At 43.9% G+C, this 12,561-nt stretch overlaps 1 long non-coding RNA gene across 1 annotated transcript; it reads right to left on the bottom strand.

Annotated features, from left to right (window-relative positions):
- Nucleotides 1-9,967: 9,967 nt before the first annotated feature.
- LOC146817319 (uncharacterized) lies at nucleotides 9,968-11,046 on the bottom strand. The gene is made up of 3 exons (XR_014962534.1): nucleotides 10,950-11,046; nucleotides 10,619-10,697; nucleotides 9,968-10,318 (listed from the first exon to the last, which is right to left on the bottom strand). It is a non-coding gene; the product is annotated as an uncharacterized LOC146817319 (long non-coding RNA).
- Nucleotides 11,047-12,561: the final 1,515 nt, after the last annotated feature.

Below are 12,561 nucleotides of genomic sequence, written 5' to 3'. Positions count from 1 at the left end.
TGCCAGATATAGGGATCCTTTAGTGGCTTTAGTATATTTATTAATTAACAGGTACAGATGGAGGCACTGGTCCATGGTACCTCTACCTGATCTAAAACCATATTGAATCTCTGCTAGAATCCCCTTCTCCGTTACCCAATCTGAGATTTTGTTCAAGATCACTTTACCCAAAATTTTGACCGCTGAATCAATTAAAGAAATTGGCCGGTAACAACTCGGGTCACCCCTATCTCCCTTTTTAAAAAACGGTATAATGATTGATTTTGACCAAGACACCGGAAACCCATTCTCGACACTATCATTAAAAACATTAGTTAAAATAGTGCTCCAAAGCTCAATGTCCCCTTTATTGATATCCAATGGGACACCATCTGGTCCGGGGGCCTTATTGGAGGCAGAGTTCTTTATAGCCTTCCCCACATCATTCTTAGTAAATGTCAGCTGGTTGAGGGGGAAGAAGATTTCAGGGACCTTAAAAGGATCAGGGATCAAATTACTCGCAGAAATTCCTTCAAAGTGAATCAGCCACTCTCCGTCTGGGATGTTAATATCGAGTGGGGCATTATCATTCCCTGTTAAAAATGGGCTGTTCACTATACTCCAGAATTTTGCGCTATCCTTAAGGACCTCAACCGAGGTTAAGGTGTCCCAGGCCTCCTTCTTTAGTTCGTTTTTCCGGCACTGGATTATGGATTTGTACTCTTTCCTAAGGGTAGCTATTAGGGCCTTATCACGGGGTAACTTTTTTAAGGCAGTTAATAAGCTTTGATGGGACCTAGAACAACTAGCATCAAACCACTTGTTTCCCTGTAGACAACGCGGTTTGCTAGTGATGGTTAAGTCTAAGGAGACCTGCTCACAGATTAAATCAAAAGCAGCTATTATCTCACCACCCGATGTAAAGGGGTACATACACTTCCTAAACTCAACACTTGTTTTCGCAATTAGGCTCTCCATAAAATCCTCTGGAACTACTTTAGCCCACTTTACTTTCCTACCTTGTTCACTGGTGGCCAGGGTAATAGAGGGAACAGGGGCCAATGGGGCCTCTTTGGGGCAGAAAGCCTTATCTAGTTCTAGGATCACAGGGTTGTGATCACTAAAAGGGGAACGAAAAACATTATACCTATGAACCCACCTTAAGAGCGCAGGGGATAGGAAGATGTAATCAATAATTGATTCACTATCCCTTGCTTCAAACATCGCTGCCCGTTCACCCTTAGATAGAAAACATGGCTCAAAGAGATCCGCCGTTGAGAGAAGCTCTTCAAGGGCCTCACCCTTGATCGAATGTTCAAAATGTGGGGGGACCGAGTGGGGGGGACCAAAAGGGTCAGCAATCTTACAGTTAAAATCACAGAGATGAATATTAAAATCACCCATAAAAATAATTTGTACAAAAGTGGTTTGACGAGCATTATACAAATCTAAAAATTTTACTAAAAAAATAAGGTGCTCATTCTCAGGTACACAATCCCCTGCGTTATAAAAATTAATAAACAATATTTTGGATTGGGACTCAGTAATGAATTCCACAATTAGACAGTTTTGAGAGGCAGTGTCTATCTGAGATATCTTAGCCTTGAGTTTTATGGAAAAAAGGAACAACAACCCTCCCTTTGCTCTGCCTGCAACAGATGGTAAGGCAGGCTGGAAATAGGATTTAAATCCATCAATACACAGGTTGTTGTCCCTAGCCCAGGTCTCCTGTAAAGCAATGATATCAAAACCTGCCACATACTTTAACCAGTTTACACCTTCTTATTTAGATCGTAGCCCAGCTATGTTCTAGCTCATGAGCCTAATAAAAACTCCAGGATCCACAGTATTAACACTTTCCTTTACAGTACTACTGTTTTAGGGGCTGGAGGATCTAGTCAGTCATTTAAATCTAGCTGGGACAAGGGTGAAAACCTGTTAGATGTGGCAATAACATCTGTAGACCTGTCTCTCCAATTATTTCTGGGATTAACCTGAGATGAAACTTTAGGGAAACACCAGGACGCAGCCACTTCACTAGATGCGGGGCAAAACACAGGTACTAAAGTGTTCTCTGATCGTGATGCAGGGCGATAACTCCCACGAGATCTAAAAAATCTGGGGGGGTGGGTAAAAAAATCTTGTAGGGACAGCCCTTATATTACCAACCTCCCCGTCCATATCTGAGGCATCCCATAACATACGTGTTACAACGTAGGGGTCATTGAAGTTAACCACTACACAGTCCCCTTTAAATTTTTTCTGGGTACCTCCGATCCGTCCAACCCGATTGTAGTCATTAATGTATTTTGAATCTTCAGTTCTTTTTATGTTGTAAGTATTCTTTGGAGATTTCCGAGTTATAGTATGTCTTACTGACGACATGAAACTGTTCACTCTTCCTTTTGAAATTACTGGAACTGGAAATCCAAAATGACATTTTGTATAAAATATTCCCTTTGACTTGTATTTTCGTCGACAATATTTACCACATCGATGACTTTGAAACCTTAAAACTTGCTGTCTCAAGCTCTTTTCTTCTCCTTCTTTTGGTATGGCAGAGGTAACATATTCTTCAATAAAAGATAAAACACTTTCATCAGTATCAGTTCCAAACCTTGGTGCATTCTTAATCCATAACAGCATGTGAATATGAGGTGCACCTCTGGCTTGGTACTCCTTTATCCAAAAGAAATCAATAACTTTTCCAAGAGGTGAATTATTTTTATTGCAGATGAAAGACTTCATAGCTTGAAACCTATGATTAAAATATCTGCACACATTTACAGGATCCAAGGAACATAGTTCTCCAGCTGCTTTCAATTCAAAGTTTTTTACATTTGAATTTGCTTCTCGTATAAATTCAAGTAAATCATCCCATGCGTACTCACCGAAGCTAAGCATAACAAACCATGTAGGGGTTCTTAAGTTCCTTAACATACATTTTAAATTTCCGTGACAACGATACCAATACTCATTAGTACCCCTTTGACACACCATCAAATTAATAAACTGAGATTCTAAATGATTGTCTCTTTCTTGAACTTTTTCCCAAAATTCCTTTGCAGAAACATGTATTAGATGAACTCCTGTTTTTAATATGTGGTTCACTGCATATGAAAGTCCAAAAGAGTCACTTTCAAACAGAAGATGAAATAAATATGCAACACACTGTCGAAATCTTGGATCTTCTGAATACAATCTTGTTGAACGATATTCTGAAGCTGGAATCTGTACTGGTCGTTCATCATATCGTCCACCTTTTCCAGTGGGGAAGAGCTGTGGAAAACAACGAGCTCATAACGTCTTTCCCAAACATTCATAGGAGTTCCCGTCACTTTCTTCATTTGGAATAATTCAACTCTACTTTTATACATTTGTTTCCTAATGTGCTTATATTGGTTCATCCTTCTTTCAACATTGATTGTTTTCTCATACCCGGATTTTCCATTAATCCGTCCTTTTAACAAATTCTTTAGTTCTCTTACCAGAAGACTTTTTCTTCAATGTCACATGTTGTACTTCATCTAATTTCTGCTTTTCTCTCTCCTTCACATAGTACTGTTTTTTTATTCTTTTCTTTTGCGCTTATCTTATCATACTGAATCTTTCGTGATAATAATGAATACTTAAAAAAATAAAACATAATGTAATATTATTAAAATATTTATATACAAATATTCTTATCTATTACTAAAGAAACACCTTCTATTTAAAAGCTACAAACAAACACATCTATGCTTTTCAGAATATGGTGAGAGTTACACCTGAAACATGTGTAGGCTTTTTTTTATATTTTACTAGGCACAACACTTTGAGCATTATTAGAATAGTAAAGCAGATGGACAAAAGTGACGTTTTAGTGATGTTAGAAAATGGACTGCAATCGAGAGTCAGAAAGAAGCAAGACCACTGCAGTATGAAACAACAGAGGTACAGAAGAAGGGGAGAGACCCTTGACTCTTCTTAAGCAGGTCACTCCCCACTCCGCACAGCACCGCCTGTGTGTCCTGCCCTTAGCCCCAGCTGCCGCTGCTGAGGAGAATTTGAGGCCCTCCTCCACCCTCAGGTTGCCACCTGCGCCTCATCCCTGGTGGCCAGTGGTAGGCCGTAGGTAGGTTTTTGTCTTGCTGTATTGGTCTTGCTGTAATTGTCTTGCTTCTTATCTGTTCTTGTACTGTAAATTGCCTTAGTTGTTAGCGTTTCTTCCCCCTTGCTCCCGCTTCTTTATTCTTTGCCATGTGCCCCTCTGCCCCTGTTACCCCCATAATTGAATCTGTTCTGCATTATTTGTTTACTGTTTCTTCCCCCGCTTTTTATTCTGTGCCCGTGCCCCTTTGCCCTTTTTCCTCCGTAATTATAATTGTAATTGTATTGCCTTATCTGCTGAGCGCTTCTTCCTCCTTGTTCCCTGTTTCCCTATTCTGTGCCCTGTGCCCCTTTGCCTTCTGTTTCCTTTGCAGTTCTTGCCCTGTTTTCCCACCACTGCGTCCCCTGCGGTCCCGCTCGCCCATTCGTCTGCTCCCCCTCCCAGCTGCCTCCTCCCTCCCACCTCCCCTTCTTATGGCGGCTGCAGCCGCGCGCAACAGGCGCGCCGCTGGTGCACCGAAGGTGCACCTAAGTCAAGCCCGTTTGCGCCCGTCTGTGCCTGTCCGTGCCTGGACCGCGCCCAGCACCAGAACCGCTGGCCTACGTGAACGCCACGACGCCCGTCTCCGCTATGACGCCACCACCCTCCACGCACTCAACACCGGACGATCACACACCTGCTTCTGGGCCTCCCGGAAGCGCACCCAAGGACCCTTCTCCTGCCGGAACTGCAGCTTCACCAGCACCCGACCCACCAACCCGCCAACCGGAAAATGACCAAACTACCTCAGATGCATTCTCCTCAACACCCGCTCCGCACGCACACACGCCGTTTAACTCTGGGACCTACTTGACTTAACCTCCCCAGACATCGCCTTCCTGACAGAAACCTGGCTGAACCCCTCCTTGGCACCCAACATTGCCATAGCGATCCCAGAAGGCTACAAGATCACCTGCAGGGACCCCCCCCACTAACAGAGTAGGAGACGTAATCGCCATCATCCACAGGAACACTCTCAGAGTCTCGACCAACACCGACAACACCCTCAGCATTGACGAACACCTGCACTTCGCGATCCACACTGACCCCAACACCACCCTCAGAGGAACCCTCGTCTACAGACCCCCCGGACCCCGACCACAATTCAGCAACTCCATCTCTGACTTCGTCAGCACACACGCCCTCACCTCCACTGGCTGCATCCTCCTCGGGGACCTGAATTTCCACCTTGAGAACAACAACGACACCAACTCCACCACCCTGATTGACAACCTCGCCAACCTCAGACTCAAACAACTCGTCACAACACCCACCCACTCCGTCGGTCACACGCTTGACCCCATCTTCTCCGCAAGCCCCCACGTCTCCTTCAACCACACCACCGGACTCCACTGGACCGACCATCGCTGCATCCACTTCACCTTCCGTAAACCCATCAACCACCACCGCACCCAACAGATCCCTCGCCGCTGCTGGAGCAAAGTCACTGAAGACCAGCTCAACACCACCCTCGCCCAGAGCCCACCTTGCGACCCCACCGACACCGCCGCCCAAAACCTCAGACAGTGGATTGATGACTGCGCCAACACCCACACACTGTTCAAGAAACCCCCCAGCAACCACACCAGCAAGAAAACCAGCTGGTTTACTGAAGACCATCAGGCCTCCAAGCAAACCTGCCAAAAGCTGGAGAAGAACTGGCACCGTGAACGAACACCAGACAGCTACAAAGCCCACAAGAACGCCACTCGCAGACACCATCATCTCATCAGATCCACCAAAAGGGCCTCCTTCAAAGACTGCCTAGACAACAACGCACAGAACAGCAAAGAGCGCTTCAACATTGTGAAGGAACTCTCCAACCCCCAGCTCCAACACCAACGACATCCCACCTTTGCAAGACCTGTGCGACTCACTTGCCACCTTCTTCCATCGCAAGATCACTGACATCCACGACAGCTTCAATGCCACGACCGCCCCAACAACCACGGAGACTCCCGTCCCCACGATCACCATCCACACCGACCGCCTGCTCTCCTGGACCAACATAAACAACAACGACACCATCAAAATCATGAACACCATCCACTCCGGATCCCCGTCAGACCCATGCCCACACCACATCTTCAACAAAGCCAGCACTACCATTGCACCCCATCTCCGGAAAGCCATCAACATTTCCTTCGAGACAGCAACCTTCCCGGAGAGCTGGAAAGACGCTGAGATCAACGCCTTACCCAAGAAACCCAAGGCGGACCCCAAGGACCTCAAGAACTTACGGCCCATCTCCCTGCTCCCATTCCCGGCGAAGGTCATCGAGAAGACCGTCAACAAACAACTGACCCACTACCTCGAGGAGGGCAGCATTCTGGACCCGTCTCAGTCTGGGATCCGCAGCAACCACAGCACCAAAACTGCCCTCATCACCGCCACCGATGACATCAGGGCCCTGCTAGACAATGGAGAAACCACGGCCCTCATCCGCCTGGATCTGTCAGCCGCCTTCGACAAGGTCTGCCACCACACACTACGCTCACGCCTCCATGACGCCGGCATCCAAGAGAAGCCCTGGACTGGACCACCTCCATCCTCTCCGGCAGAACACAGAGCGTCTGCCTCCCCCCTTCTGCTCCGAAGACACCGAGATCATCTGCGGCGTACCCCAGGGCTCATCCCTCAGCCCAATGCTGTTTAACATCTACATAGCACCGCTTGCCCACGTTGCCCTACTGCATGACCTCAACATCATCTCCTACGCCGATGACACCCAGCTGATCCTCTCCCTCAACAAGTACCCCCACATCGCCAAAACCAACCTCCATGAAGGAATGAAAGCCGTCGCTGATTGAATGAAGAACAGCCAACTGAAACTGAACTCGGACAAGACGGAGGTCCTCATCCTCGGATCCACCCCCTCGGCCTGGGACGACTCCTGGTGGCCGACCGCACTAGGAACAGATCCAACACCCACCGACCATGCACGCAACCTAGGGGTCATCCTCGACTCCACCCTCTCCATGACAAAGCAGGTCAACGCCATCTCCTCCTCCTGCTTCAACACCCTCTGCATGCTCTGCAAGATCTACAAGTAGATCCCCACCTAAACGAGAAGAACAGTCACCCAGGCCCTCGTCAGCAGCAGGTTGGTCTATGGAAACACCCTCTACGCAGGAGCCCCGGCTAAACTCCTGAAATTACTTGAGCGCATTCAGAACGCCTCTGCATGCCTGATCCTCGACACCCCTCGCCGCAGCCACATCACACCCCACCTGAGAGACCTGCACTGGCTCCCCGTCAGCATACCTCAACAGACAACAGCTTCTACACCCCCACCCGCCAGCTTCGCTCTGCTGACCTTGCCCTCGCCACAGTCCCCCGCATCCAAAGAGTGACCTCCGGCGGTAGATCGTTCTTTCACCTCGCCGGCCAAGACCTGGAACACCCTCCACATCCATCTACGGCAGACCTGCTGACCTTCAGAAGACTCCTCAAGACCTGGCTTTTTGAGCAGTAACAGCATTCCCCTCAGCAGCTTGAGACCCTCACCGGCAAGTAGTGCGCTTTCCAAATGCTATGATTGATTGATCGATTGATGTGCAGAAAGAGGCAAGAGCACTACAGAAAGAACCAATACACGTGCAGGAAAATGGAAGAAGGATATATAAAGAGGTACGAGGGATACACTACGAAGAAAAAAAAGTGCACAAAGAAGCAAAAGAGGTGCCAAAAAAGGGTAAGACAACTGCAGAAAGAACTAAGAGCTGTGCAGAATGATGCAACAAATGTGCTAAAAGAGGCATGAAATGTGCACAAAAAGGGAAAAAAGTACAGAAAGAGGCAAGTGAAGTGCTGAAAGAGGAAAGAGGGTTGCAGAAAGAGGCAAGAGAGGTACAGGAAGAAGCACCTGTGGTGCACAAAGAAACAACAGAGTTGAATAAAGATGCAAAACAGGTGCACAATGAGGCAGTTGAATTGCTGAAAGAAGCAACAGAACAGAAAGAAGCAAAACTCTTAAAAAGGTAAGTGAGATACAGAAAGAAGCAAGAGAGGTGCAAAAAGTAACAAGAGAACTGCAGAAAAAGTCAAGAGGGATGCCAAAAAAGAAAGAAAAGTGCGGATAGAAACAAAAGAAGTGCAAAAAGAAGGAACACAGCAGCAAAATAATGGAAGTGGGGTACAGAAACTGAGAAGAGGAGTTCAGAAACAAGAAAAAGATGTACACAAAGAAAAAAAAATACATAAAAAAGGAACAGAGGTGCAGAAAGAGGCAATAGGGGTGCATAAAGAGGCAAAAAAGATGCAGAAATTTGGAAAAGAGGAGCAGGAAGAAGCCAGAGCAGTGGAGAAAGAACCAACAGAGGTGCACAAAGCAAGAACAGGTGGGCAGACTAAGGCAAAAGAGGTGCAGAAAGAGGGAAGAGGGCTGCAGAAAAAGGCAAGAGGGATGCAGAAATTTGGAACAGAAAAGGAGGAAGAAGCCAGAGCAGTGGAGAAAGAACCAACAGAGGTGCACAAAGAGAGAACAGGTGGGCAGACTAAGGCAACAGAGGTGCAGAAAGAGGGAACAGGGCTGCAGAAAAAGGCAAGAGAGATGCAGAAATTTGGAACAGAAGAGGAGGAAGAAGCCAGAGCAGTGCAAAAAAAGAACCAACAGAGGTGTACAAAGAGTCAAGAGGGGTACAAAAAGAGATATGTGAAAAATAGAACAAACAGAAAGAGGTGCAGAAAGAAGCAGAACAACTGCAGAAACAAGGAACAGAGGTGCAGAAAGAGGCAACAGGAAACAGAAAAAGGGAGGACAAGTGCAGAAATACATAAACTGAGTGCAGAAAGAAGCAACAGATATAGAAAGACACAAAAAAATACTAACAGAGGTGCAGAGTCCATGCGTACTTCCTGAGTAATTGAATGAGTGCATTGGTAATGCCTGGGTGATTGCATAACTGCAGGGGTAATGTCCGGGATATTGGCTGAGTGTATGAGTACAGTGTGTGTGATTCCATGAGTGCAGAAGTAATGTGTGGGAGGTTGTATGAGTATACTGGTAGTGCATCTGTGATTGAAGGACGGTAGTCCCTGGATGATTATATAAGTGCATGAGTAGTGCCTACATGATCGAAATAGTGCATGGGTAATACCTTGGTCACTGCAAGAGTGCATAGATAGGGCCTACATGATTGCATCAGTGCAGCAGTAATGCCTGATTGATTGCAACACTGCATATGTACTGTCTGCATCATTGGAAGACTGCATGGCGAGTATTTGGGTGTTTTTAAAAATGCATGAGAGTTCAGCCTAGCCAAATATAAAGCAGCATACTATTACATGACTCAACTATAAGTCTCTCCATATTGTTACAAGCATGCATACATAAGTCTCTACCTTTTCAAATCATCATGATATCTAAAAGAAATATGTATACAATATCTCTGAAATAAAGTGAAACCTAGAAACTGAGACATGTAATAGATCTGCTTGAGAGAGTGCATAACTCCATGGGTAGTGCTTGGGTGACTGTATAAGTGCATGGGGAGTCACTGGGTAATTGCAGTAGAAGATGAAAAGTGACTGACTAATTGCATGAGTGCAAACATAGACATTGAGTGCATGGATAAGTGTGTAAATAGCACCTGAATGCATAGATGAGTCATTAAGTAGTGCCTAGGTGAATAGATGATATATAGAAAAAGATAATGCCTCGGGACTGATACTCTCACATAAGTTTAGGCGAAGAGATAGATGAATTATCTCTCCCCTGGAGTAATATTTATTTCTCCAACAAAACCTGTATTATTAAATTTTGTGACCAAGTCAACGGCGATTCCAATGAAAACCAAAAATGTATCAATTACTTTTTATAAGTGTGAGGATATTTATTTTCTACCACACTTTTTTTGAAATTCTTTTGTTTTTAGACATATATATACAAACAAATACAATATTTACAATACTTACATATAGCACAATCACTGAACATATACATATCATCAAACGCCCTTTTTAATGTACCAGGATGCTTATGGGCTTTTTTTGAAACAGCATTCCTATATATAGAAGATCACTACTAAAGACGCACTACGAGATTTTGTCGTTTACAATCTCCTAATTATTTTGAGTGCTCTTTCACAAATAAGTCAAAACATAAATCATAATCCAGTGAGTGTCTTCAAAATAAATGTCGACGCGTTTCAGCCAAATAACTCTTTTGGCCTCATCAGGACTAGGGCATCCGAACCAATAATTTACAACCTGTAAGAACAAATTAATTGTCCCTATTAATATCCATCTTATCTCTATTTAGATTATATACACAGAAACACAGGAATAATATTAAAAGACACTATATTACAGTTATATTACAACAGTTCAAAACTGAAGTGGCGGCTCATACAACAAAACGTAGAACTTCAAATAAAACACCCAGAGTGTATAACAACCTTACAACCCAATCTAATATATCACCGACAGTGAATGTAAAGCAATTAGGTGTATTAATATGTGGTATGTTGAATAAACTTAAAATACCTTATATTGAAAACTGCATATTACCTATTGTCCAATTAGGGTATGGTCGGAACAAATAATCGTCTTTTCTTTCTTTCTTTTTTCTATAAATTATTTTGGCGGGCTAAAAGCAATCAAAACCAAAAATTATCTCAATGGAAAATCACTCCACCTATAATCAATGTATCTATTTCCAAGTCACTGACTCCCACATCCGTTACCCTTTATCTTAAAGTCAGTATAATCTCAAAGTGCATCGATTGTATCGTTATTTAAAACGAGAAAACCCAAAGTAATTGACACCGTAGGTTACACCCATTAGGGGAAATTAGATAATAGAACCTGCCTATTATTGAAAAGGATATGTGGTACATACCTTGTGTATAATTATTCGACCCTTCCAAAACCACTCGTTATACGGTTCAAGTATTCTGCATATGTTTGTGCATATACACTGTTTTAGCACTGCTTGAGGTCGCCTCGCTCTCAACTCTGTCAATAGAACCAATAAAAAAAGGTGAATAGATGAGCGCAACAGTACGGCCTGCGTGATTCTATGACTGCAAGAGTAGTGTGTGGGTTATTACATGAGTGCATAGATACACCCTGCATGATTCCAGAACTGCAGAAGTATATAACTAGTGCCTAGTTGATGACATGACTACAGGGGCAATATCCAAAGGATTACTGGAATACATAGCAAGTGACTGGGTGATTTTATAAGTTCATGAGTACCGCATGAGTGATTACTGAACTACTAAGATACTGGCTGAGTGATTAGAGGAGTGCAACAGTAGTGACTGGGTGATTTTAAAAGTACATGAGTATTGGCTGAGTGATTAGATAAGTACCAAAAAAGTGTGTGCGTGATTGAAAGAGTGCAAGAATAGTGTCTGGGTGATTGAAGCACTGTATAGCTAATGCATTGGTGCCTGCATGAGTACAGGGGTAACGTCTATAAGTATATGAGCAAGTAGACACATATCTCAATCACAACACCATGCACAGCTCAAAACTTCACAGAGTTCACTTCAATATTCAAACAGACACTGAAAATGTTGCTGTATATATGAAATATAACTTTCTTCACATCATACAAATTACTCTAATAAATGACATCTTTAAAAACACCTCAGACGTCACGTTCAGGCTACTGCTTAACCATTCTACAACTGCTTATAGTATCACACCTACCCAAATACAAAGTAGGCACCTTTCACAAATCTTTAGTAAAACTCCCACCATATTACTAAAACCATACATGAATATGTCTGTACCATAACACTATCCAAACCTTAAAACTTCACAGAACAAATTTCCAATTTCAAGCAAACATCAAAAGTTATGTGGTATACTTCAACTGTACCTCTCTAGAAATCTAAAAAAATGAAGCCTAATTAATAACACCTTATGTCAGCATCTTTCACACCACACTTTTGTGCTGCATCTTCACCATTCTACAAGTACTCACAGTCCTCAACCTATCACACAAAAAGCAACAACGCCTCTTTGTTATACATCATGCACCTTCAAATGTATAAGACTTATGAAAGTACATATACGTGTAGAAATATAAAAGAGACAAAAGTCCATGCACACCTTAAAACTTCACAGACTCCACCTCCAAATTTAAAGCAACAACTAAAATGATGCAGGGGCATGTGTATCAAACTCCCCTCTAGCGAATCCTAATTTGCGATATTTTGCGATTCGCAAATTCAGATTCGCTAAACGGGATGTAAGAAATAAATCGCTAATCAATTGCGATTACTTAAAAGTCGCAAATAATTCGCAGAATCCCGCTTTGTGATTTCTTAATTGCGAAATTCGCAAATTAAGAAATCGCAAAAACGGGAATCTGCAAGCCTGGTGCAGGCTGATGACATCACAAACAGGAAACTGGAGTGATTGCCTGCACCTGCTCACCTGAGCCACACCCAGAGGCTGCTTGTGGAGTGTGAGGAGGCTTTCCTGGAGACAGCAACCAG

Source organism: Triturus cristatus, chromosome 6, assembly GCF_964204655.1.
Source record: "Triturus cristatus chromosome 6, aTriCri1.1, whole genome shotgun sequence".
In the NCBI taxonomy this organism is placed as follows: Eukaryota; Metazoa; Chordata; class Amphibia; order Caudata; family Salamandridae; genus Triturus; species Triturus cristatus.
Note: the sequence above shows the minus strand (reverse complement) of the source record. Positions and strands in the feature narration are given on the sequence as shown.